At 46.0% G+C, this 25,374-nt stretch overlaps 1 long non-coding RNA gene across 3 annotated transcripts in view; it reads right to left on the bottom strand.

Annotated features, from left to right (window-relative positions):
- LOC144239411 (uncharacterized) overlaps nucleotides 1–25,374 on the bottom strand; it is a 146,877-nt gene that overhangs the window by 71,070 nt on the left and 50,433 nt on the right. For all 3 annotated transcript variants that reach the window (XR_013337423.1, XR_013337422.1, XR_013337421.1), the window contains one exon: nucleotides 12,525–12,646. This is a non-coding gene — a long non-coding RNA (uncharacterized LOC144239411). The remainder of the gene's footprint in view (nucleotides 1–12,524; nucleotides 12,647–25,374) is intronic.

Below are 25,374 nucleotides of genomic sequence, written 5' to 3'. Positions count from 1 at the left end.
AAGATGCATTTGTCTTTGAATTTGGATGGTGGGAATCAGAGATTGTATTTTACACAAAAGTCACAAACATTTTGCTACATGAGGGAAGCCTTTTTCTAAGGCTGGCCGAGGATGGGATGCGCAGGGTTAGGAGAAGGAAATCAAAGGAGTTTCAAACATGACTAGCAGTTGTAATGATGAAGTACTGGGGAAGATTTATTCACCAACGGAAGGAATACTTTTAAACCTCCCCTTTTCTATAATGGGGCACACTCTTATATACACTGCAACTGACATACATGTATTTATGTAATTTTGTAAAGAACTTTCAGTGTGGAAACACACACACACACACACACACACAGGAATTACGTTCAGCGACACTACTCATGTTGCCTTGGCCATAAAAAACCCATTTTGCCATCTGGCTAGAAAAACACTGGTCTGGTCATTACCCAGGAGCCCAGAGAGGAAGGGCCTTGTAGAATCAACCAGCGAAGGACAATAAGTGACAATAAACACCACCACAACAAAATGACTTTTTTCAGCTTAGTGCGTCTTAAAACAGCCCCCAACTTTCCGATTTAAATAGTTTGAAACGATTCAAGGGGAAGAAGAGATAGCATTAACCACACACAACTGAGTTTCTCAAAAATACCTTGGGGCCCCCTGGGTGGCTCATTGGTTAAGCCTCCGACTTAGGCACAGGTCATGATCTACGGTTTGTGAGTTCAAGCTCGTGTTGGGCTCTGTGTTGACAGCTCAGAGCCTGGAGCCTGCTTCGGATTCTATCTCTCTCTCTCTCTGCCCCTCCTCTACTCACACTCTGTTTGTCTCTCGTCCTCAAAAATAAATAAATGTTAAAAAATTATTTTAAATTAAAAAAAAATCCTATTAACACAGCCTTCCAAATAAATCCGCTAATTTACCAGTCTCAGGAAACTTGCAGTGACTGATACTCCCTGTTGACTAGGAAGGACACAGATGCGGAAATGAATGACACTTCCATTCTTTAGCATTCACCTGATGTCCCCCCTTGTTTGCTTTGAGAGAGTGGCTGTTTGCGGAGCTTTGGGGAGGTGTGGGACAGTTTGCTGGCAATGCCAGCTCAGGACTTCCAGAACGAAACCTCCCAATGAATTGTAGAGGAAGAAGACCTTGAGTTCTGTTTTTCTGCAGAGTTGACTCATATATGTGTGTGTTCTTAACATTTAAAGAAGTAATGTGCCTGAAGAACAGGAAGGGAGCTGCTTTACAAGCAAAGATAAGATGTGATTAGTGTATGAGGTTGATCAGATAAAGATACCACACACACAATTTGGATTTTAGCCGGTTCTGTAATTTATTCTGAAAGGAAAAGGAGGGAAAAAGGATGGGGGCCGAGAGCGTTAGGATCTTGCTTCCCAGGAGCTGCCTCTCTTAACAAGCTTTGTGGTTTGTTTCAATCCCATCTTTAAAAAGATGCGGCCATTTGTTTCCTCTTCTGGGACCCCCTCTCCTTCCCTTCATCCTTCTTTATAAGAAGGCAAGGAGAAACTTCCTTAGAAGTCCTATCTGTACCACCCTATCTTAGAAGACTTGAAACATTTATTCTCAACGTCCTCGGTTGAGGAGGTTGGCGGGAGAGTCATTCCAGACTGGGGTCTCCATCAAGTCTTATGAACCCAAAGGACGCACAGTCATCTGTTATGATGTTGGTGGGACCAACCAAAGGGGTTTCCTTGCTCCATGGAAACCATATTTTGAGTCTTGTTGGGTTTTTTTTTAAGATTTAATTTGAACTCCCGTACTGTTAACATACGGTGTTATATTAATTTCCGGTGTACAATGCAGTGATTCAACACTTCCGTATAGCACCATGTGCCCATCACAAGTGCCCTCCTTAATCCCCCTCAGCTATTTCACCCATCCCCCTACCGGCCTCCCCTCTGGTAACCATTGGTGTGTTCTTTATAGTTAAGAGCCGGTTTCTTGGTTTCTCTCTTTTTACCCCTTTGTTGATTTGTTTTGTTTATTAAATTCTACATATGAGGGAAATCATATATTTGTCTTTCTCTGAGCTATTTTGCTTAGCATAATACTCCCTAGCTCCATCCATATCATTGCAAACGGCAAGATTTCATTCTTTTTTATGGCTGAATAATATTCCAGTGTGTGTGTGTGTGTGTGTGTGTATACATTCCATTGCATTTATGTATATATATATATATATATTCCATTGTGTGTATGTGTGTGTGTATATATATATACATATGTGCCACGTATTCAACTGTATTCATATTATCAATGAACACTTGGGCTGCTTCCCTATCTTGGCTATTATAAATCATGCTGCATGTATCCTTTTGAATTGAATCTTGAATTTTGACAACAACTCCATGGGGCTTGAAGCCAAAAAGTCATATCTTCATTTACTTTATTTCTTTTTAAAAATTTTTAATGTTTATTTATTTTTGAGAGACAGAAAGAGACAGAGCACAAGTCAGGGAGGAATCGAGAGAGAGAAAGACACAGAATCCGAAGCAGGCTCCAGGCTCTGAGATGTCAGCACAGAGCCCGAAGTGGGGCTCGAACTCACGGACTGCAAGATCATGACCTGAGCTGAAGTCAGCACTCAACTGACTGAGCCACCCAGGTACCCCACATATCTTCATTTAATAGCTAAGGAAATCATAGGGCAGAAGTCAAATGACACTTTCAGGTGGAAAGCTTGTGCTAGAATCCACGTCTTCCTTGTTCTGATTGGTTCCCTATCATTGTTCCCATTTATCACACAACATTCTTAGACAATCCGCCAGCAGGGACAGTAAACAAAACACTACCAGCCAGGGGAGAGAAAGGTAGTACCTTGCATATTGCAGGTCTATTCACAGCTTGCTCTGAGGCCAGGACCTCAGGTGCCTCTTGACCTGAGAGGTTACAAAGGATGGAAATGGAATAAGGAGATGAGCGTAGAACCAGAGTCCATAGGGAAATGGAAGGTGGAAAGTTTCTAATTAGAAATAACTTAGACTTTGGGTTGTTCTTCTCATCTCAGAAACCTATAGAATGATTCCCCTCCCTCCTTTGTAAGTTTTGCTGTTTTTGAACGGTGTATTTCTACATTTTACAGTTTTCTTTTTCATAAATTAGAATAAAGCAGTTCTTGGTGTCCGAATGTCTCCTGAAGCAGATTTCAAGAAGCAGAAAAGTGAGGCTTTCAATCATGCACAAGACTGACACTTAGCCGATAAAAATCCCTATTTCCCCCCAGTTCCTCAAAAGTCAGTTCTCAGAAAAACAATCATTTACTCCATATGCCCTGTTTACCAGCAAGGTTAAAAGTTCAGGCAAAGAAAGACATCAAAATATTTACATTAAAGCAAATCAAATGCTTCTATACTGTGTCTGGCTCTGCAGATTCAGAATCAGGGCGTGTCACACTTGTCCCAAGAAGAGGAAGAAGAGGGGCGCCTGGGTGGCTCAGTCGGGTGAAGTGTCTGACTTCAGCTCAGGTCATGATCTCGCGGTTTGTGGGTTCGAGCCCCGCGTCGGGCTCTGTGCTGACCGCACGGAGCTTGGAGCCAGCTTCGGATTCTGTGTCTCCCTCTCTTTCTACTCCTCCGTCACTCACAATCTCTCTCTCTCTCAAAAATAAAAAAAAACATTTAAAAAATAAAAAAATAAGAGGAAGCAGAACTCTGGAAGGCTGGCCCTATGTTTCTCCATCTCTCTGTCTCTAAGATTATCTTCGTTTTCTGAGATTGCTGTCTTAGACACCCTTGCTTTTTAGATCTTTTCTTCCTTTTCATATTTTATATTTTATAGCTTAGATCTTTAGGATCCTACCCAAATATTTTTACCAATGGCATGTTTCTATTATTTCCTGATACATTTGGGGTTTCTTTTTAATCCTCAGTCTCTACAAATGAAAATAATAATGATCACAGCCACCATAATGGAATCTGTACATTATGCTTTCATGCATTACTGCAAATACCCTCCTATGTTGACATGGTGAATTGGGAAACCAAAGTTCAGAGATCCCACAGCTTGCGAGGGACCAGGCACACTAGACCAGGGACCAGGCATGCCAGAACTGGGGCATGTCTGACTGGGTTGTGTAATTTATGGGGTCTCCATTGCTCCAACCCTAAAGGGAAGGCCCTAGCACTGACCATGTCTTCAGGGGTCAAGCTTGTATTAAGAAGAGACAAGCTTAAGGGGCGCCTGGGTGGTTGAGTGTCCGACTTTGGATCAGGTCACAATCTTTCAGTTTATGGGTTCGAGCCCCTGGTCGGGCTCTGTGCTGATAGCTCAGAGCCTGGAGCCTGCTTCAGATTCTGTGTCTCCCTCTCTCTGCCCCCCACATGCTCATGCTCTGTCTCTCCCTATCTCTCAATAATAAATAAACACTTAAGAAGAAGAAGAGGAGGAGGAGGAGGAGGAGGAGGAGGAGACAGGTCAAGGAAAGTCAGGTAGGCATGGTCTAACACGAGTAACTCTCTTCCAGAGGGACAGCACATGAGGGTTGGGACGGAAGCCATGCAGACAGCAGGCTGGGAACCAGCGGCTCTGGGTGGGTCACCGTCACCTGTGGTCAAGCATATGGCAGCCCAGTAGATCCCTGGCCGTGACAGAGAGAAAGATCCCAGCATGCCTGGCCTGGACCGTCCATGCAAGACGAGGCATTGCTATGGGTGGCGGCAAGAGACATAGTGCTGGAAAAGGAACTCATGTGTCACCAGACATGACACTTGGAGGCCAAAGCACCCTGGAACTGGCCCTAGGTCAGCGAGCAGAGCAGAAGGAAGGGTCCTCTGTTCAGGCGGTTCTGTCTTGGGTACATCTTCCCCGAGGTGCTGAGTGAAGGAAGTGAAGGACATGAAGGTCGCAGCTTGGCCCCGCCCTCAGGGGCTCCGGGTGCAGGTGGTTCAGGGCCTGCCCTCCCCGGGCGGGGCAGGCATCCCCGCCCCACCTGTCCCCACCGCTGTTGGAGTGGCCGCCCCTAGGTGGGGTGGGGGGCAGGGCAGGGGCCTTCCCTTCAGGTGGTGTCATGCGGAGTTGTGTGGAGGTCTGAAGACAGCCTGCCAATAACACTTCTTGCTCTGAGAAGCACCCCCCTCACACTCCTTCACACAGACACACCCACCCACCAGCTTCACACATCCACATAACCCGCTTACCTGGCCCCCGTGCATGCCAGGGCCACACACAGGTACACACACACACACACACACACACCACAGGTGTACACACACACGCCACAGCCCCCCCACATCCACACCCGCTCCACACACACACAGATACCCACCACACACACCACGCCCTGTACACAGGTGCTTACACACGGCAGACACACCCAGTCAGTCATCCACACCACAAACCACGTGCGCACGCACGCACACACACACACGGAACACACACGTGAGCTACAGACACTGCACCCATACCACACACGTGCAGTGCCTGCATCCAGTCACACACACACCACACGCATACCTACCACCTGCACCACACACAGCGCACTAACAAGATGCATACCCAATGGTCCACAGCATGCGCACATGCACGTACCCGCACCACAGGAACGCGCACCGTAGATACACATACTTCCCGTATACATCACCCACATGCACACACGCCCCATATTACACAAACACGCGTGCGCGTGTGCACACATGCACACACTCATTCTCACACTCCCTTTGTTGACTCTGCTAATTCTAAGGCAGCCGTGCCAGGACCAGAGCTGAACCGCCAAACACCTTCCTTCTTAAAGAGCTGATCGGTGTGTGGAGGGGTTACTGTCTGTAAAGTGACTTCTTGAGGAAATAAAAAAACAGATACAGGTGAGATAACCCGAGGACAGAAGGACCGGTTACAAGGCTGTGTTCTACCGCCTCTGGAGGTTCCGAAGGTAAAAATAATTGAGGAAGAATCATTCCAGGCCGGAGGCGGAACCCGGTTTTGGATGACCCATTTCCCTCACGTTTGCTTTTCTTCCTCAAACAGCAGCAGCAACCCCTTCTACTGGTGTAAGTCTTTTTATGGTTTCTCAGCCTAATCCCCTTCCCCGTCCCTTTGACTCTCAAACAGCCTCACCAGTTTGCTGAGGAGTGGAGGCCTGCCTGGGACCCCAGAGAGCCTCTGACTGATCCCCTCAAATTCCCCAACGAGCTTCTCAGAAGAATAAAGACCAAATTCACTTTACCAGCATTTCCTCACCACCTACGTAAGGCAGGCACACGTTGGGCTTTGGAGGTAAAAGGTGTCACCACAGAGCTCTGACCTCAAGGGGCCCAGAGTGCTGAGCTCTAGCAGTTGTGCTCACAGGTCTTCTGGGATCTGGTGAAAATGCAGATTCTAGGGCCTGGGCCCCCCGGGGGAGGGGGGCGAACCTCTGCCTTTTTGACCTTCCAACCACACTTGGAGAAGAGGGCACTTTTCAGAACCAAAGTATGTCCACATCCCGGACAGAAGGGCAGGAGGGCAGAAGGCAAGGCCAACATGGCCACCAGTGTTTAGGGAGATAGAGGCTCAGGTGGGGGCTGCGTCAGCCTGAAGTTCTCTGCGGCGAGAGGGGTGCCCAGGACTCGGCAGGGACCCTTGGACTTCTGATTGCCCTCTGTTTTCAGTTATGCTCAGCTATCTGTCCTCTGTCACCTACTAGTCACACCTTTTTTAAAGTTTTATTTATATATTTTTAGAGAGAGGAGAGGGCATGAGCAAGGGAGGGACAGAGAGATGGAGAGAAAGAGAATCCCAAGCAGGCTCCACACTGTCAGTGCAGAGCCCGATGCAAGGCTCGAACTCACACATGGAACCGTGAGATCATGACCTGAGCCGAAATCAGGAGCCAGACGCTTAACCGACTGAGCCACCCCGGCGCCCCTAGTCACACTCCTTTTTAAGGGAAAATGCCTTCACTTTTACACATTTAGAAAATACAAAGAGGAAGCACGGTAGAGGGATAGGGGAGGTCAGACTATTGCGGATTTAATCCCAGGATATGCTGGTTTTATGATTTGGAGCAAACTGAAACTCAATATTCTTAACTGAAACAAAAGAATAATAATCCCATCTCCGGAGCCTGTGATGAGGACTGGAAATACAGCTGATCCTTGAACGACATGGCTTTGAACTCAGCAGGTCCACTTACATCTGGGTTTTTTACAATATGGCACTGCGATGTATTTTCCCTTCTTTATGATTTTCTTACTATTTTTCCTCAGGCTTACTGTATAGTAAATATACAGTGTGTAATAATACAATGTGTGTATAACATATAAAGTATGTGTGAATCAACCTTTTGTTTTTGGTAAGGCTTCTGGTCAATAGCAGGCCATCAGTGGTTAAGCTTTTGGGGGGTCAAAAGCTATAGGCAGATTTTCAACTGTGTCTGGGGTTGGTTCCTCCAACCCCCAGGTGGTTCAAGAGTTAACTGTAATGTGCAAACCACCACAAGTTGGGTCCCGAGCAAATTAAAGCCTCAGGGGGTAGCTGGGATTATTCTAAACGTGAGTGTTTATTCATCCATCTACTTAGGTGACCATCACCTGTAGTAGACCTGGGGAAAGTGAGGCAGGGACCCCAGGTTAAAGGAGAGCATGTCCCATTCATCATGGGGACCCAGATGGCTTGTGAGGTCCTGCTGCGTCATGTTAAAAGGGAGGCCAGCCCGCGATTACAGAAGTGTATAGGCGGACCTCAAATCTCACATTTGGAGACATCAGTCCTCCATGGACACCAGTCAGTCAAGGCCAGACATTCCTCAGGTTGACTCCCTTCTACTGGATATAAGCAAATGTGACTCAAAAGGATCTCGGGGTTAACAAAAAGACATTTAAATCTAGAAATGTGAGGTTGAGCCATTTGTCAGAAAGCCTCAGCAGAGATAAGCATGTTGCCACTCGCCCAGACTATGAAACCCTCACTGCTTTTGAAAACTGAGTCAAAGAACCCAACGCGGGGATTCACGTGAAGGAGGCTGGGCGCTGCCCTTTCAGTTACAGTGCCTTTCTGAGCCAGATGCCCACAAGTGGAGCAGGGCAAGAAGGCGGATTGTTTTCACTAAGTTTTCATCCACTGGATTTGTTTCTCTTGCTGGCACGTCTGATGAAAAGGGAGCATGTGGGCCAAGCAGCATGAGGAGGGTGCTACCTGAAGCCCACATGTGACCCCCTCAGCCAAGGGCACGTACACGGAGCCGTGCTTTTGCTGTGCTTGAAGTTTGCGCACCTCTACCTTCAGAGCAACTTGCAAACACTTAGAGGTACTGGCATGAATGAGAGGGAAGCTGGAAGGCTGGGAATGAATGAGCAAGTATTACCACCCTTTCCCAGAGGAATGGGTTCTAAAAGCTGCAGAAGCGCAGACTCACTCCCATTTCCGGGCCAACCCAGAAGAGGCATTAAGACAAAGTTCACAGGCCTTTGGGAAGAAAGTGGTGGTCTCTAAGAGGCACCACGAGTTCTCTAAGAGAAAGTCATTCCATGCTAACCTCATTTCCTGTTTTGACGAGCTTCACCAGAACAGTCGATTAGGGGAATGCCCCAGAAAGTATGTCTTGCTTTCAGTAAAGCATCTGAAAACCTCTCATCATATCCTATGTACATAAGATACAAAAGATGGGCCAGATGACAGTATGACCAGGAGAATTCACAGCTGCCGAGACGACCTTCCCAAAGAGGTCAGACCATGGCATGACTTTGGTCCTGCTACCGATACTCCCACACCCGCTGCTGGAGACGGCCATGCTGGCCAGACCACCCACTCGATCTCAACATAGACTGTTGGGTGTTTTCTCCCCACTGGCAAGTGAGGTTTGAAATGACCCTCTGCAGCTCTGCATGTAGAGAAAACCGAAGGCTCCAAGATGGCCGTGTTGGTCCACAGCTTCTTTTTGCTCCACTCCCGTCCTTCGGAGAGAAGCAGGGATATTTCCATGGAGACCCACAGGGCCCCATCCTGTGCTCTGTCTCACGCTCCACTTTAAAACTATCTTGGGTCGGGGGGAGACACTGAAGGCGTATTTATCACATTTGTAAATCACACCAATCTCTGAGGGAAAAAAGGGCCTCCCACAATCAACTCGCAAGAGTTAGAAAGCTAAGACGAAATGAGACAGAACAAACGTGAAGCCTTTGTTTTCTGAAAAACAAAATCCCCTGTAGGAGAACAACATTCAGGTATGGCTGGTTCTAGCTGCGCTACTACGTGCTTGAGTGTGACCAGGAAGGTCAAAATAACGCTTCAGAGTCTCCACTTTTACTATTTCATTCTTTCCGTAATACTGAGCTCTTTCTCAGGGTGTCAGACAGGCACTAAAAACCCTTTCCCTACTTACGTTACGGCCTTATTTTGAGGACAAAATAAGTCAGAGGTGGTAAAGTGCTTTGAAAAAGGGAAAGCTTCGAAATTCAAAATAGTATTATTATTTGTTGTAAGGTGCTTTCCCTCCAAAAAAAGAAGAGAACTCTGACAGTCTCTGAGTGATAAGCAGAAAATGATTCAGCCTTGGCTTCTGTTTCTCCACCTGTCACCCCACACTGGCTGAGCTTGCCAAGTGGCCTCAACCAGCCCATCTCACAGCCCCAGCTCCCACAGAACTCTCAACTTCTGCAAAACTCCAAACCCCTCGGTCGGCCATCTGCTTTTCCAGAAGCTCTTCCCGGGAGGCCTGCTTCCCACTGTCCTACATTCTGGTACTTGAAACAACCACTCCGACAGCCCCCTTTCCAGGGCAGAGTCTTCAAAGATGCAAACTGAGGGAAGAGCCAGAGTGAATGGCAAGTGACCTGGAGCAGAGCCTTGGACTTTTGTAGGTATTTTAAATTCTTTTGGATCCTACCATGCAGGGCTTTGTGACTGCAAGAGCCCAGACTCAAAAGGTAGATGAAAAATATATTGAAGGCCCAGGACAAGAGAGCAGGCTCTAGTCAAATGAACAGACTGAGATCATTACTTTAAACTTCTCTTGCAATCAGTGTAATTTCACTCGGGGGTTACAGGCCTCAGAGTGTACCTAGACAGAGCCATCTGGTAGAACTTTCTGTGATGATACAGGTGTTCTAGATCTGTGCTGTCCAATACAGCAGGCCCTGTCCCATGTGGATATTTACATTTACATGAACCAAAATAAAAAGGAATTTAAAATGTAGCATAGCTCCTCAGTCACACAGCCACGTTTTAAGTTTTCAGGAAACGCATGTGGCTACTAGCCATATCAGACAATATGGCCCCAGATCAGCTGTTCTTAACCTCAGCTACCTGATGGAATTGCCTGGGGAGTTTTAAAAAAAAATACTAATGTCTGCCCCCACCATCCCAAACTCTGTTGTGATTGGTCCTGGTGAAGCCTGGACATTTGGATTTTTGAAAACTCCTGGGTAATTCTGATGTCCGGCCAAGGTTCAGAACCATTGCCCCAACCATCTAGAATTGTGCACTCAATTTATTTTGCTCCTTCTGTTGTCCTTGTGAACTAAACATACCAGGACGGGGATGTGTCTAAAGGACCTGAGGTGTGTATGTGAGCACCCCAAGGGGCACATCTGTACACCCACAACTGGGCTTGGGCTCTGTGTATTCTCAGGGGCTTTGTCTGTGTTTCCCCATGATACCTTTCTGCACTGCCTCCTCTTCTAGAACTCTGAGAAACAGAACCGGCAGAGAGGGGAAAGGAACCTCAGGGCAAGGCGGGATCTTTGGGATCATCTGGTCTTCTTGGAGTTCTGCCGAGGAAAGGAGCATCTAGAGAGGTTAGGTGATTCACCCAGGCAACTCCTTGCAGAGGGAGGACGAGGGTCCCATACTCCAGACCCCTCACTGGGGACGCATCCCTGTGCTACATGGTTGCCTTTTAATCTTCCAGGAACATAAGCAAATGAGATTTAACTTACGGACATTGATTTGCAAGGCAAAGCTTGGTTTCAGGTGAGAATCTGATTATCCAGATAGAGAGAGTTTATGATCAACCTTTCCTGCCAGGCAGTAAGTATACTGACAGAAAGCCCATGTCCCCACCTTGGCTACTCCAGTCACCTCCTTAGATCACCAGAGGTAAATGGATTCGCAATTTCCTGATCCACCAAACAGTGGTTAGAATACTGGGCAACTCAATATCAGAGTGTCACTACGAGAAATGATAAGATGATGGAGTCAGTCAACACATAGTTATTCAGAGAGTGCCAGGTGCTGGGGACAGACTGGGCCATAAGACAGACTAGAATCTTCCTTTATTGAACTGAAATTTGGAAGGCAGGTGAGAGGAATGCAGCCAATTAATAAATGAACAAACAGGATAATTGTTGGTAAGTTGGGTGAAGAAAATAAAATAGGATTATGAAGTTGAGGGAAATAGTGGGGGAAGAGGGTTGTCTCAGGACAGATGGTCCGAATGAGCCTCTGAGTAAGGGAGTGGGGTACATTAGCGCCGAGACCCAGACATGCATTTGTGGTATACGGTGGGGCATGCAATAGGGGCAGGTGAGATTATCATCGGGGGCAACTGAGGAGTTAAATTCTGAGAAGCATGAAACAATACAACACTGTCATCTTACATCATTTGTGGACATCTGCTAAGCTTAAAAGTGAAGACTGACAAGAGGTGCTGAAAGGCAGCTACCAATGACCTCTCTGGCCAGGTCCCCAGGAGGACTGAGTTGTCCCATTAAGGGTTGGGGGTGAGGATAAGCTTCCACCAAAAGGATGCTTTGGCATGCACCCATTTTAAAGAATGTTTAGATACTAATTCCAGGGGCTTGGATTTGAAGGCTGGATTGAAGAAACCAGGGCTTCAAAATGAAAGGAGCATGTGGTCCAGCCATGACGAGCTACACAGTGATACCATACACTTTGTGGGCAAAGCCCCAGCAACACCCACTCGCAAATAGGTTAGAGAAGGGGGGGGGGGGAGAGGCAGAGTTCATCCCATCCAACTTGTCTCTAGAACATGCCATACAGTAAGAGCTCAAGAAACCTCATGGAGCGAAGGTAACCGATGGGTGGGGGAAAGAGAAGGAGGCAGCTGAGAAGACAGAGGTTTCCAGTAGAAAGCTCAAAGTTAGTGATGATTTTGGGGTCACCATTAGCCAGCCATGATTAGAGTAGGTGTGGAAAAAGAGTTCCAAGGGTCTTCCAGGGTTTTCTTCAAATGTCAATGTGTCACTACTGACTCTAGAGAGGTCTTCTAGAGCTGTAGAAGAAAAGGCCAGGCAAACAAGGCTGAGTAATAAGAGATTCAAGTTCAATACACTTCTAAACATGTCATCATGATCTGTGTGGTTATGGCAGGGTTCACTTGTGGTGCTATAGAAATTAATCTCAGACGCTATTTGGTGCCCTTTAAGTTAATGCTCAAGTGTAACTAATAAGCAAGCAATTCATTTTTCTTGACTTTTGCTTTTAATGAAGGAAAAAGACACGCAGAGGCTGGCCAGGTACATAGGAAACCAACCAGACTAGACCATGACCACAACATCACAGACACATTGTGGGTGACCGTGGAGGGGGTCCTTAGAGTCCACAGCAGTTAGGACCAAGCCCCGGGGGAAACCCTTCACCTGCACTCCGGCTGTGGGCAGCAGGTAGAGGCACTGGAGGGGGCCGAGTCCTGATTTTTCTGTGTCTGTGTCATTTTCGATCAACTGTGTCATAGAGCTTCCTGTTTCATCTCCCAGTTATTCTGAAACAAAAACATGCATGAAAAACACAGGTCACTGCCAACCGCATTGAGAGACAGTCACTCCAGAACATGGAAACCGAAAAGGGAAAGACAGATCATGAATGCCACAGTAAACTGGGGGATCAAATTTATCAGCATCTATTCAAATAGCGATAATCAACTAAAACTGCGGGCACGGATGGTGGGGGTTGAGGGAGGCGGGTGGCAGGGCCGTTCATTTAAAAATAATTCACAAGAGACAGAAAAGGCAGATGTTCCCAGAGGCCCACTACCTGTTTACTGAAAGCTGAAGTTAGTTCCGACCTTCTGGGTCAGGGTCTACTGCTGGGGCCATGTTGAGGCTCTTCCCCTACATGCCCCTGTTGGCCTGGCTGAAGGGTCGCACGGGACTTTCAGGACAACGCCCGGTGTTAGCCCAGTGTTTGCCCAGGTGCTACAGGGAGCAGCGCTCCTCAAGGGTCAAAGACACGTGAGAGAGGTCACCAGGGAATTGCAGCCCAGCGAGGACACGCAAGGAAGATGGAGGCTGAACTTCAGGTCCCTTGTCTTCTTCCCATCCCGGGAGAGTTAGCCTCCCAGGTTCACCAAAGCATCGTGAACGGCCTGGGTTGCACCAAGAAGTCTCAGTGAGGTGGAAGGAGGAAAAGATTAGAAAGGGGCCCGTGACCCAACAAAAGCCCTGAGGACAGCACAGGGCTGAGACAGCTCTGAGGACAATGGTTCTAATTAAAACTGCTTGGCCTCTCGAGACCAGCACGGGTTGGCTCCCAAGCAGCCCGTTGTTTGCGGAAGGAAGCTTATTCTCAGTTCCCAAACAAGTGAAAGGATCATTCCAAAGACAGGCAGAGGAACAATGTGGATGGTGTCACCTCCCCCAAAGATGGCGGCCCTACCAGTCAGCTTTGCGCTTAAATCTGTGGCTCAGGCATGCGGGGGAGGATGAGAAGGCCGGAGACAGAACTGCCGTGGGAAGGAGGTTGAATCCACACCCGTCTGGTCAGAGAAGAAACAGGCTCCGCCTGTCTACGTGGAGCTTCCTTGGGCCTGCTGTCTCCTCCGCGTGCAACCTGCCCAAGATGGAGCCCTGAGTTCACCAGGAAAACCGGCTGCCTCTGCCCCTCCCACTTCCTGACTTTTGTTAATGGCGCAAAATCCTCTGTAAAAAGGGAGGAAAGGGGTGCATGATTTTGGAAAAACTCCATCCTCCCCCAGACAGTCATTCACAATGCACAGCGGCATACAAAAGACCCTGAGAAGTTGGGAAATAAAGAAATCTGTTGAAATTCATTTATTGTGTGCTTCCCAAACCCCTCTTACACAAGGAGCCTTTGGAGCCTTTGCCGGCAGGGCTCTGTTGAGTGGCAGAGTTTAAAGCTCCTCTTTACGCTCATCGTCCCTGCTGTGCCCAACACTTGCATGGCGCTTGTGCTTGTCTGTATTTATTTCTGGAAACTCTGTATTGTTGTTCCTTCTACCTTTCCCCTAACCTTCTGCACAAATGAGTGAGCTGATTCACCTCAACTCCTACAGCCTGAGATGTTGTTGTTGTTGTTGTTGCTGTTGTTGCTGTTTGTTTGTTTTGTTTTGCTTTGTCAAGGGCCCCATTTGCCAGTGGCAGCGGAATCCCGGACTTTCGGAGAGGTTATAAATCTGGTTCTGTGCTAGCTAACATTCTGGGAAGAACATTGCTCAGATGAATCTGTTGGCAAAACCAGCTTCCTGATTTGTGTCCTATGAGCTGGCTTTTTCTAATGTGACTTAAAGTCTGGAAACTGACCCCAAGATTTCTAATGCAGTGCCTTCCCGGGTGGCCAAAGGGAAAACAGGAGCGAAGAAATGTGTCAGCCGTGGAGAAGGGTGCAAGGGAAAACCTGGGTCCTGTAGTCTCACCATTGAGATAGAGAGGTGGCTTAGGAACTTGTGCTCTCCTCCAATTACCCCCTTTCTGAGGGATAAAACACCAAAGTATGACAGTCCAGGCAGACTTAAGTACCAGACCCCCAACCTTGCAGACCTTGACCAAAACCACAAGAGTGAGACGTGATAGAGCTTTAAGGAACATCTGGTCAACCTTCATTTTACAGGTACCCAAAGGGAGGAAGTTGGCAATTGTCTTAAGATCAGACTGGAAGGGACACTGCTGGGACCAAGATGTGGAACCCTCCTAACTAGTCCTTAAATTCAGAGCTAGCTTGCATGGACAAGTAAAATCCATAATGACTCCATGTTGGCCTGGCTATCTAGTTATCATTAAAAAAAAACCAACAACCTGAAATAGCCCATTCAGGAACTTTAGAAGATTTGCCCCTAATTCAGAGCCAGTCACACATGTGGCTTCTCACATGCCAGCATCCACTGATACTGGGTGGAAACTACCAGCTCTGCATTGGGCAGTCCCAAAGGTCACATGTTATTCCTTTACTCACTCCCAGTCTGGCTGAACTACATCTCTAGTTTTGAAGGGGCCCCCAGTAGGTCTCTCACTGTGCACACAAGATCTGAGGGATGGCCTCAGGGTCGTACATGTCACACTGCAAATGCCAGCCCTCATCGGGAACCTGAAATGTAGCCCAGGCAATTTTCTGGATGTTCCCTGTGCTAGCTCCCAAATCCTCCCCTTTCTGTTCCTCACGGCAGAGGAAAGGCTCTAGGCCTGGGAAACTGAGGAGGGGCGAGAAAACAGTAGCTCAGACATCCACCCCCAGACCAGATGGTTCACTGGATAGTTTCACCCAAGCCTCTTTCCCAGGCAGTAAGGACCAGGGCGCGGGGGCGGGGGAGCAAAGCCGTAGACTTCAGTTTGCTGTCACGTCCGTGGCACTGTCAATCTCTCACTACTCAAAGGCCAAGCCAGAGCCCCCAGCCACCCATGTACAGAACACACATTTGAGCCTGTTCTGCACCACAGTCTTTGTCAACGCTTGGGAAAATGACGAGCCAGGCACTCACATCCTGTTCGTGCTGACTCACGGTGGATTCTGACAGCATTGGGAGCCAACTTTTTGAGATTTCGAAACAGCTGCCCAGGAGGATGGACCGTATTCAACAACACCAAGGTGTCCAGCTCTGGGGAGTCCACTGTTTTTATTTCTCAGAAAGTTAAAGCCGAGAGGGCACAGAAAATATTCACTGCTCCTCACAGACTAATTTCAGAGATAAGTGATATGTGGGTCCCTTGTGTAAAGTATTAGGCTTCTGTGCTGCCGGACATGTCAGGGCAGGGGAGGGAGAAACCCACGCTTGAGGGGCCCCCCTTCCCTCATTTCTAAAGAAGGGGGCTCCCATTTCTAGAGCTAAAGCCACGTAACTCTGAGCAGATTTAGAGCCTTTCCTGAGGGGACGTCCCCTGAGAAGTAGTTTTTGCAAAGTGTTCCACGCATCATTACAGACTTACACGTGGTTCAGAAAGACTCCGTGTGCCTCAAAAGCCCTGTTAGCAGAGCACGAGCCTATCCCTGGGCCACCCCAAACACACCCAGATCCTCTTGGCCACCATTTATTGGGCACATCCCATATGCCAGACATGGTTTCCGACGTGTGCTCTCCCTTAAGCATGGCACCGGCCCTCTCAGGTTGGTGCCATCAGGCTCACCTCTCACCTGGAAGACAACGGGGAGTTCTACAACTAGCTGGTAAATGGTGGCACCCACCTTCCCGTCTAGCATCCTGACCAAGATGTTCTGCCCCCTTTCTGGGGTGACGAGGAGCTCACAGATGATTCAATCACCTTGTCCTCTCACGGATCTTGGAAGTCTGCCCATCTTTTGGTACAGAGAGGTACCTCTTCAATACCTCCCTCCGTTTGTACTAAAGATGGAAATAGAGACAAGAGCGTTGGGCAAAGAAGAGCAGCCCTCACTGGATTATGTCCTGGTCCCTTCCTGCCACCCCACCCCCTCACCTTGGCCACTTTCTATATCCTTAAGAGAAAACCCTCTTTTCAAAGAACTAAACCTCACCACCATTTTAGCAGACCTATAGTCAGGCTGACACCATGAAAGTCCAAAATTACAGGTACACTTGCTACCTAGTTACGGAGAGAAGGACTGGGTTCATCGCAGAGGCTGTGCTGAGCATATGAAGGGACTTGGCACTGGAGGGAAAATGGAGACAACCGACAGGTCCATCAGCCATTGGCCTTTTAGGTATTCCCATCACCCATGGCCCATGGCCCTAACCACTGTTTCTCAACACGCGTCTCTGGACCAGCAGCATCACATCACTGGAGAATTTGTTAGAAATGTAGGGGCGCCTGGGTGGCTTAGTTGGTTAAGCGTCCGACTTTCGCTTAGGTCATGATCTCGCGGTTTGTGGGTTCGAGCCCCGCGTCAGGCTCTGTGCTGACTGCCAGCTCAGAGCCTGGAGCCTGTTTCAGTGTGTGACTCCCTCTCTCTCTGACCCTCCCCTGCTCACGCTGTCTCTCTCTCTCTCTCTCCTAGAAATAAATAAAACATTAAAAAAAATTAAAAAAAAAAAAAGAAATGTAAATCTGCAAGCCCTTTTCCAGAACTTCTAGATTAGAAACTTTGGCAGCAAGGCCCCAAGATGTCTGTTATTGTAAGCCCCAGGGGGTTCAGACGCATGTCCAAGAGTCCTAGGTGGTGACTGGTGTTCAGAAGACCTAGAGATGCTCTTGGACATGGGGCATGGGCTTGTCCGTGGTGTCTGCACGTTGGCCGTGTACTGATGTTCTCCATTTAGCTAACTGTTCACAAGTTCCTCACAGGATGGTTCTCTCCTGAGATTCCCACGATGGCAGGAAAGACCCAGCAGCTCAGAGGCCATCTGAGATTTTCAACACGTTCTTGGGGTGACCCCCCTGACTGCTACCCTAGGAGGAGCGGTGGGGGCAAAGCCCGCCGTGCTTCAGAGCTCTGCTTGCACCAACATCTGGCACCAGCAGAAGCCCATGACCAGACAGGTAGGCACCAACATATGACCAGGAGCCAACCCTCCCAAAAAGAACATTAAAAAATATTTTATTATTTAAAACAAAAAATTAACCTCATCCAGGAAGTGTGAAAAGAAGAAGAAGAGGAGGAGGAGGAAGACACCGAGTGGGAGTGATGGAGGTGCGCACAGATACCGTTCCTCCGTTTCCACTGTCCACTTTGTAGGGGTGGTGGGAACAGGTAGGACAGGGCACTGGGGCGGGTGGGGACGTGCAGGGGTGGGGGAGATGGGACAGAGAAGGGGACTATGAGTCACAAGGCCCAGCCTCGCCAGACGTAGGGCACGTCCCATTCAGAGCCCTCTGTGCAGGTGTGGCCGTCGCAGCCAGACTTGGAGAAGACACCTAAAATGGAAACTGCCATTTGAGGTCATCCCACACACCCAGTGCCTCTCCTGTCCCACGTTCTGCCCTCCTGTGTGTTTCAGGTGAAGACCCAAGAGTTCCCAGGTCGCGATCGCCTCCCCGCATGCCCCTTCCAGGGCCACAAGCCTAACAGCAGTCAGCTAGAGAGACACCCCCCACGTGGAGACTTCCACGAAAGCCAGCAGCCACGCAGCCCTTCAGGACCCCACGCCCAAACTGCCTGACCTGCTTTAGGCGTGATGGACACCGACACGAGGCCACCCAGGGCAGGCAGGGGTCAAGCCAGATGCTTAAGACAGAGCCACTCGCCCCCTCCGAAATATGGCTCAACTGGATTTTGAAAAGCCGGGGGCCTGAGATTCACAATGTCCACCCAAGGATTCGAATGAGGACAACCAGTGAGATTACAGAATGTTTCCTCTTTCACAGCATCAGATGGCAGGAGAACAGGAAATAGGAGCCCTCCCTCTGCCCGTGATCAAAAATAAATACGAACACTGTAAAATATGCACGCGTTGAGAAGATATCAATCAAAAGGATTTCAAGTCACTGCTATCGCTGTCAAAGAAAGCCCTTGGTCTTAAAAAAAAAAAAAAAGAAGAAAGAAAGAAAGAAAGAAAGAAAGAAGAAAAAAGAAAAAAGAAAAAGAAAGACAGAAAGAAAGAAAAAGAAAAAACTGTACAACAAAGTCTCAAAATAGAACCAAAACCTGCAAATCATCCTTAAGAGTGTATTAGGAACCTATGTCTTAGCAGGCTGTTGAAAGGTTAATAATTTTCCTACCGAAACTGAATGTGGGTTGTGAAAGAACATTAAAATGAAGAAAATTTCCCCGTGGCTGCTATTTTATTATCACCAAAGCCATCAAGTTTCAGTTTGAGTTATTTGTATTTATTTGTGAAAACAAAGATTAGATAAGTAGAAACATAAACCCCATCCTAATTATTGCCCTGGAGTATCTGATTTTTAAGACAGAAAAATAAGACTATCTCACACACACACACACACACACACACACACACACACAGGCAGGGCAGGAGAAGTCAAAACAACGGAGAGGAGAGAGGATGCCGTTGTCTTTTTCTATCACTTGAGAAAAAGTATTCTCGTGTAAAACACTGACATTCATGCACAGTCGGTGAAGATAATGTGAGGGTCGATGTGTACATTTAATTGTTGGCATTTTTCTCAACTGCATGCGCAGGGAGAGAGCTCTTTTTTAAACTGCAGACTGTAATTTTTGTTTGACACTTGCAAAAAGGTAGTGAGAGCCATACAATTCAATGGTGAAGACCTGAAACCACGGCTTTTAAGGGCTGCTTTAAAAGATCAAATTATGAGCTTTGAGACATTTACGAGCAGGTGGAGCCTGAATGAGATGTGGGCTTTAGGGGCAACGCTGGATTTCAACTCAGAGCCCAGGTGAGCTGCTTTGTTTTCTGGAGTTTTAAAAGAAATCCACTAGATGAAATGGTTAATCAAAATCTATGGGTGAGAGCAAAAACTTATTTTCCAGCGCAACATAAACACCAGAATGAAAAAAATAACATGCAAAAAGACCTTCAGTGGTCTCACATCACCGAACAAACTGTTTTTCTACCTATTTTGTGTTGCTGGCTTTTGTTATCAGCCCAATCGGCAAATTGTGGCCAATTTTGTCATGGTTTAAGCAGACATTTTGTTCCCAAACTGCTTTCAACATTTTTGCTACCAAATACAGTTTATGAGAAATTGAACAAGCCACAATACAAACACAAAAGGTATCTATTCTTGCTACATTAACCCCTTTTAAGGTTAAAATGACACACACAGAAAGGATTAAAAAAAAAAAAAGAATTCTAGTAAATCTAAGTTTGCAACAACCACATCTTTTTTCCTGGAAAAAAAGAAGAATGAATGATTAACCCACTGACTGGATTTTGAAACCAGCTACATGATATTCCCCAATTCTGATCACCCTTACACCGTGAACTTGCTTGCAAGGAGGCAGCATGTCATTTTTATTTTGCAGACACACACACTTCAAATATTATTTGACCACGCCGAGCCAAAGTCTAAAGGAATCAGTGGAATTATGCTAAGGTAAAATAACCGGTGAAGCAGTTATTTACTACTGAAAATAAATGACACCCACGTAGTTCATCTTATAGATTAATATTGAAACCAAATGGCAGTCTTATACCGCAAATCATTTCACACACAAAAAAATAATGAAACTAGTTAACATTAAAACACAGGGTTTTAATTTTATGAAACATTAAATATTAAGATCAAAATGACAGAAAGCTGACATGGGTTTTTTTTTTAAATTTTGTTCTTGCTTAATTATAACAACAAATTGAAAATGAAAAAAGAATGCAAGAATCCTCGCTAAGAATCCAAGAATTACTACTTGGAAGAAAAGCATAATGTCAGAGAGAGAAGATTGAAGAAAACTTCTCTGTTTGCAGCCCTACCTCATATTTGAAGGCATAGCAATTATACACCATTTTTAGCCTTTTAAAATACCAGCATGCCCACACACCATCTCAGATTAAACCAAGGAGAAAATGACACATTCTGAAACCATTTTCTAAAGCTTCTTTTCCTGATAACACTCAGACGCTTACAATCAAATTAATGAGTTTCTAAAAAGCCCAAACAACTCTCCATAAAGAGACAATTGTTCACAACAGCCTGCAGACATTTCTAAATTTTTCAGGCAGTACTAAGAGCATTAGTCTTTGCTATTTATATTTAGAAAAGCTAAGCTGTTTTTAACATCTATATGAGAAAGAAATGCTACTCAGTGCTTTGGCTAATTAAATTGAGGAACAATTTGAAAAACACCAGTCGATTCAGCCCAGTATCCCCCTCATTTCAAACCATTGAAAAGTGAGTTCATATTTTTCCTCTACCTTCTTTGCACAAATCTGTTTTCTTGTAATCTATTCATACTCGAAAATTCTTCAGGTAGTAAAGAAAGGAAACACCCACAGAGAGTAAGTCATTATTTCTTCTGAAAGTGGATTTCTTCATAAATCATAGACCAGCAAATAAACAGTAAAAAAAAAAAAATTAACAAGAAAGAAACGACAAAACTCAGGAAGGACACTGAAAAATCTATACTGACTGACAGCAAGCTTAGGATGGGGAATTTAAAATCACTGGACACATCTGTCAATTTAAAACCCTCGTGGGGAGAGGTAGACACTGCTTTGGGTGAGCTTGAACCCGTGACAGTATCCATATAATACGTCTATTAAAGGTCATGGGTTATGTTGGTTAATTCCAGACCTAAAACATGTGATTCAGACTTTACACTTCATGCTTTTATGTTCCAATCTTTTCAGCACTTGGTACTTAAAAGCAAGTAGGCTGACTTAGGCAACACAACAGCATTTAAGAACACACAAACCAAAAAGCCCTGAATGAACGTCACAGCAAATGATGACAGGGAATACGAAGACCATGGTAACCACCTGAATTTGTTACTTGAAGAGATTTTTCTGTATGAGTATTTTACCCTAGAAGATCTGCCCTTACCCTCACCCAGCCCCATCGAAGGCTCACATTCAGAAAAAGCCTGACCTTACCTAATACTTGCCCACTCTTTCAAACCACACATGTCCCCTTCCCCCGAGGTAAGACTTGGGAAATGATGATGATTTTAGTCATCTGGAAAGAGTGAAACATGACATGGTCTTGAAGCACTTTCTTCAAACCCGGTGTCATTTTAACTCTGTTTTACCACAACTAAAAAGGCCGTGCTCACGGAACAGATTCGAGTTCACCCTCAATGGTATCTGTAACCCGGGAATTTCTTAAGAGCGGAGTGGCACGTACAAAAGCTTTCATTGAAGAAACATTCAAAGCGTTAAAAAGAAATTCCCCACTTTTTAAAATAAGTTTATGAATCAAAATGTGAACCCTTCCATATTAAAAATTGACTTCAGCATAATTACTTCACGTGCCACTAGCTAACTTCTCTTTTCACAAAATGCTTTTGTTAACAGCAAGATTTTAAAACACCACTGTTACAGTCAGAGACATTCCTAAGTGGAAGGAGAATAGAGATCCCCCCAACTTGCTAGATATTTCTTTTACCTTGAAGCCAAACTATCATGTATGAAATGGTGACAATTTTGGTAAAGTAACCTGGCTTTAAGGGTTAGAGAAGGTTCAGCTGTAAAATCAGAAGACCAGGCTTTTTATTTATTTATTTTGAATTTATTTATTTTTATTTATTTATTTTGAAAGCAAGTCTTAGTTTTCCAGAGTCTAGAAATAACTGTTCTGGGGGAGGGGGGAGGGAGGAGAAAAAGAAAAAGGAAAGAAAAAGAAAAAGCAAAAAAAAAGAAGCCAGGCAGACAAGGATGAGAGAAACCTGGTAACTCAGAATTCTTGACCTGGAAAGGAGTCTCTCTCATTTTATTTTCTATTTTCCACAAAGAGAAAACAAACAGCTTTCTAGTCACAAAATGAGGTGTGTACAAGAATAAGGAATGTGGAATATACTCAACACGATTGTATCGAAGTGAACACAGACACAGGAATCGCATTTCTTCTCAGTGTGAATCGAAGCCACCACGGTGTTACAGTGAGTGAACAAAGATCAGACCATCCAGAACAGGATAATTTGGGTTGTAAACCCAGGCAAGAGCTAAGTAATTCTCCTCTGACAGGGTCTGTTTGCACAAATAAAATGCATTGTGGAGACTCTTGGACTATGAAGAGTGTAGTATATTTCTGAATCTAAAACTTTTCATTGATGGTGGCTTGAAAGCTGTTTAATTAGCTGTAGGATGCCAACCAATCTCTTTATCAAAGCCAGCTGAAAACAAAACTGAGAGAAACAGCTTGTGGTTTCACAAAAATGTATTTACATGAATATATTTTAAAGGGAGTTCGATCATTAGGTACGATGTCATCTGTGCTGGGCGGTGGATTTGACATTTAAAGATGTCAGGGGTTGTCAGATTTATCTCCAGTCTATACTTAGTTTAGATGTAACCACTTTGGTGAGCAGACCTTATTTTGTTAAATTCCAGCCCAGAAAAGCTGAAAAGACGTAACTCTTATTTACTGAATACAAATCTCCTCATGTCTTCTCACTTCCTTACCGAAGATCTCCTAAACAGAAAGTGGAGCCCCTGGGTGACAAGTGGAATATAAGCCCACTTTCACACCTCGTCACAGGGATGGTGACAGAGGCGAGGAAAGCCACGGTGAGCAGAGCACCCAGGGAGAGTTGTTGATAAGCACGGTGTTTCCTGAAATAGAGGAGAGTCCGAACTCTTTAGCCTGCTTCTTCGCTGAGACTTGTCTTGGAAAGAACATTCTGATAAGACGGGCTTTCCTGCACTTAACACCTCAAATCGTTGACGACGAGGAGGAAAACCCAGAGCAACACCAAATGTTTCACCGCAATTAAATCTCTCGCGATAGAAGTCCTATCAAAGGAGCAATAAAAGACCCTGGATAAACACCCACCCTCAGGGGTCTTCAACCAGGAATGTGGGTCAGTGGTTTTTTGTCTGTTGGTTTAGCAACCAAGAAGTAATGATGCTTTATATTTTCTCCAGAGATGGTAAGGGAATCACCACCATCTATCACAAGAAGGATGTTTGGTGCCTGGATCAGTCACTCATCCACTCTTTTCCAAATCCCACTTTCCCTTTTGCCTGCTTGCTCTAAGGCAAATGAAGCTTAAGACAAGCTCTAGCAGACCCAAGTGAAATCGCCACACTGTAGCTGACATCACCCCTGAACCACAGAACCCCGTGCAGGGGACCTCATAGATCTCTCAAACAGAAAGGGAAATGGTTGTTGATATAGGTGACAAAAAATGTGCATTCAGGTAGGAACGCTGCTCCTTATGACCCTTCAACCTTAATTCACGCTGTGGAGGTCAAGGGCTATCTTGTGATAGTGCAGCTGACAACATTGTTTTTGAAAGGTTACAGGAAAAAAAAAATGTTGTCTAAACTGCAGTCTTCATTAATTACTTTCTGCATTGGGTTTTTTAAACAAGGCTTCTCTCTCCAGACCTAACTCTTTCATTGTNCACCTAGGATAAAAAAATAAAATGATAAAAAAAAAAAAGTGTAACATTAAAATCTGCCTATATAGGTTGCCGTTCAAGCCCAGGAGAGCCAGGCCAGAGGAAGTCCCCACCCGGGTTCTGACAGAGCAGTTAGAAAAGGAAGCAGCCCAGGGGCCCGGGGAAGAGGCAGAGGACAATAACCATTGCAAACTGTCACCTTCTCAGCAAGCGTCTCATTCATGGAAAACAGCACCCTTGATTCCTTCTATAAACCCAGCACACCTGGACTTCACTTAGTAAGAGTCTCTTCTCCTTGCTTGTGCTGTGACATTCATTTGAAAACTTACAGAAACCAGCAAAGCCGGTCTCCAAGGAAGGCTAGAATGAAGAAGTGTCACTCTCCCCTAAGCTCCGGGGAGCCCTGCTTCTAGATTCTGATGGGCTCCGTTCTACGTGCTCCTCTGAACACCAGACTGAGGTTCTGAGCCAGCGCACAGAGGCCCTAGGGGACAGTTGATCAGCAAAATTGCTCTATGGATTGGTTTTAAGTAGGACACGTTTAAAAAAAAAAAGTTAAAAAAAACTTACAACACAGCACTAAGGCACTTCTGGTGGAACTAATTCAGAATGGCCACACTAGGTAGCCTGCAAAATAAACTGGGAGATCTTCCATTTCAGCAAGTCAAAGGGGCTTCCCACCTCATAGGGACCTCCTTCCCACCTGCCTATGGCTGGAGGCATAGAAGGCAGGGAGGGGATTTGCTCTGCCTCCAGCATCCCTCCTCCCTCCATGGCTGCCTTTGTTGTTGACACCGCTCCCACTGCGTTTATTAGGCGACACTGCTTGCAAAGCCTTCTCTCTGCTGCTGTCTGTTGCTAGGGGATGAGCCCTACTGCTTCCCGAGAACACAACAGCCACAATCGTCGCTTGGCAGTGAGCAAGGACGAAGTCTCAGTTTGGTGACAAAGTGGAAATAATCCTTAAAAACATCCTCATTTGCATTTCCCCTTAGAAGGATGGCAACGTCTGCCCCACTCTGAAATGTATATTTTCCTCATCTCCAGTCTTGGTTTTGACGCCTTTGGAATGTATCTCAGGTCCATATTGAATTTCTGTCCCCTGTTGCCAACCGCTGTGCCCCAGGTGACTGTGGGCTCTTAGAATTCTTGGCTGTGATCTCACTCAGTTGTCAGACTTTATTTACTTTTCTCTCTCTCTCTTTTTTTCTTGGAGAGAAGCAAACCACATCGTCAAAGCATTTAAAAACACAAACCAAAGGAAACTAGGGTTTCCAGGCTTGAAGCAAATGGTGTTTACCCACAATTTATTTCCAAGAAGTAATTTGGAATCCATTGTCGTTTTTCATTCTGATTCACTTAGAAGCA

Source organism: Crocuta crocuta, unplaced genomic scaffold, assembly GCF_008692635.1.
Source record: "Crocuta crocuta isolate KB4526 unplaced genomic scaffold, BGI_CrCroc_1.0 scaffold67, whole genome shotgun sequence".
NCBI lineage: Eukaryota > Metazoa > Chordata > Mammalia > Carnivora > Hyaenidae > Crocuta > Crocuta crocuta.
Note: the sequence above shows the minus strand (reverse complement) of the source record. Positions and strands in the feature narration are given on the sequence as shown.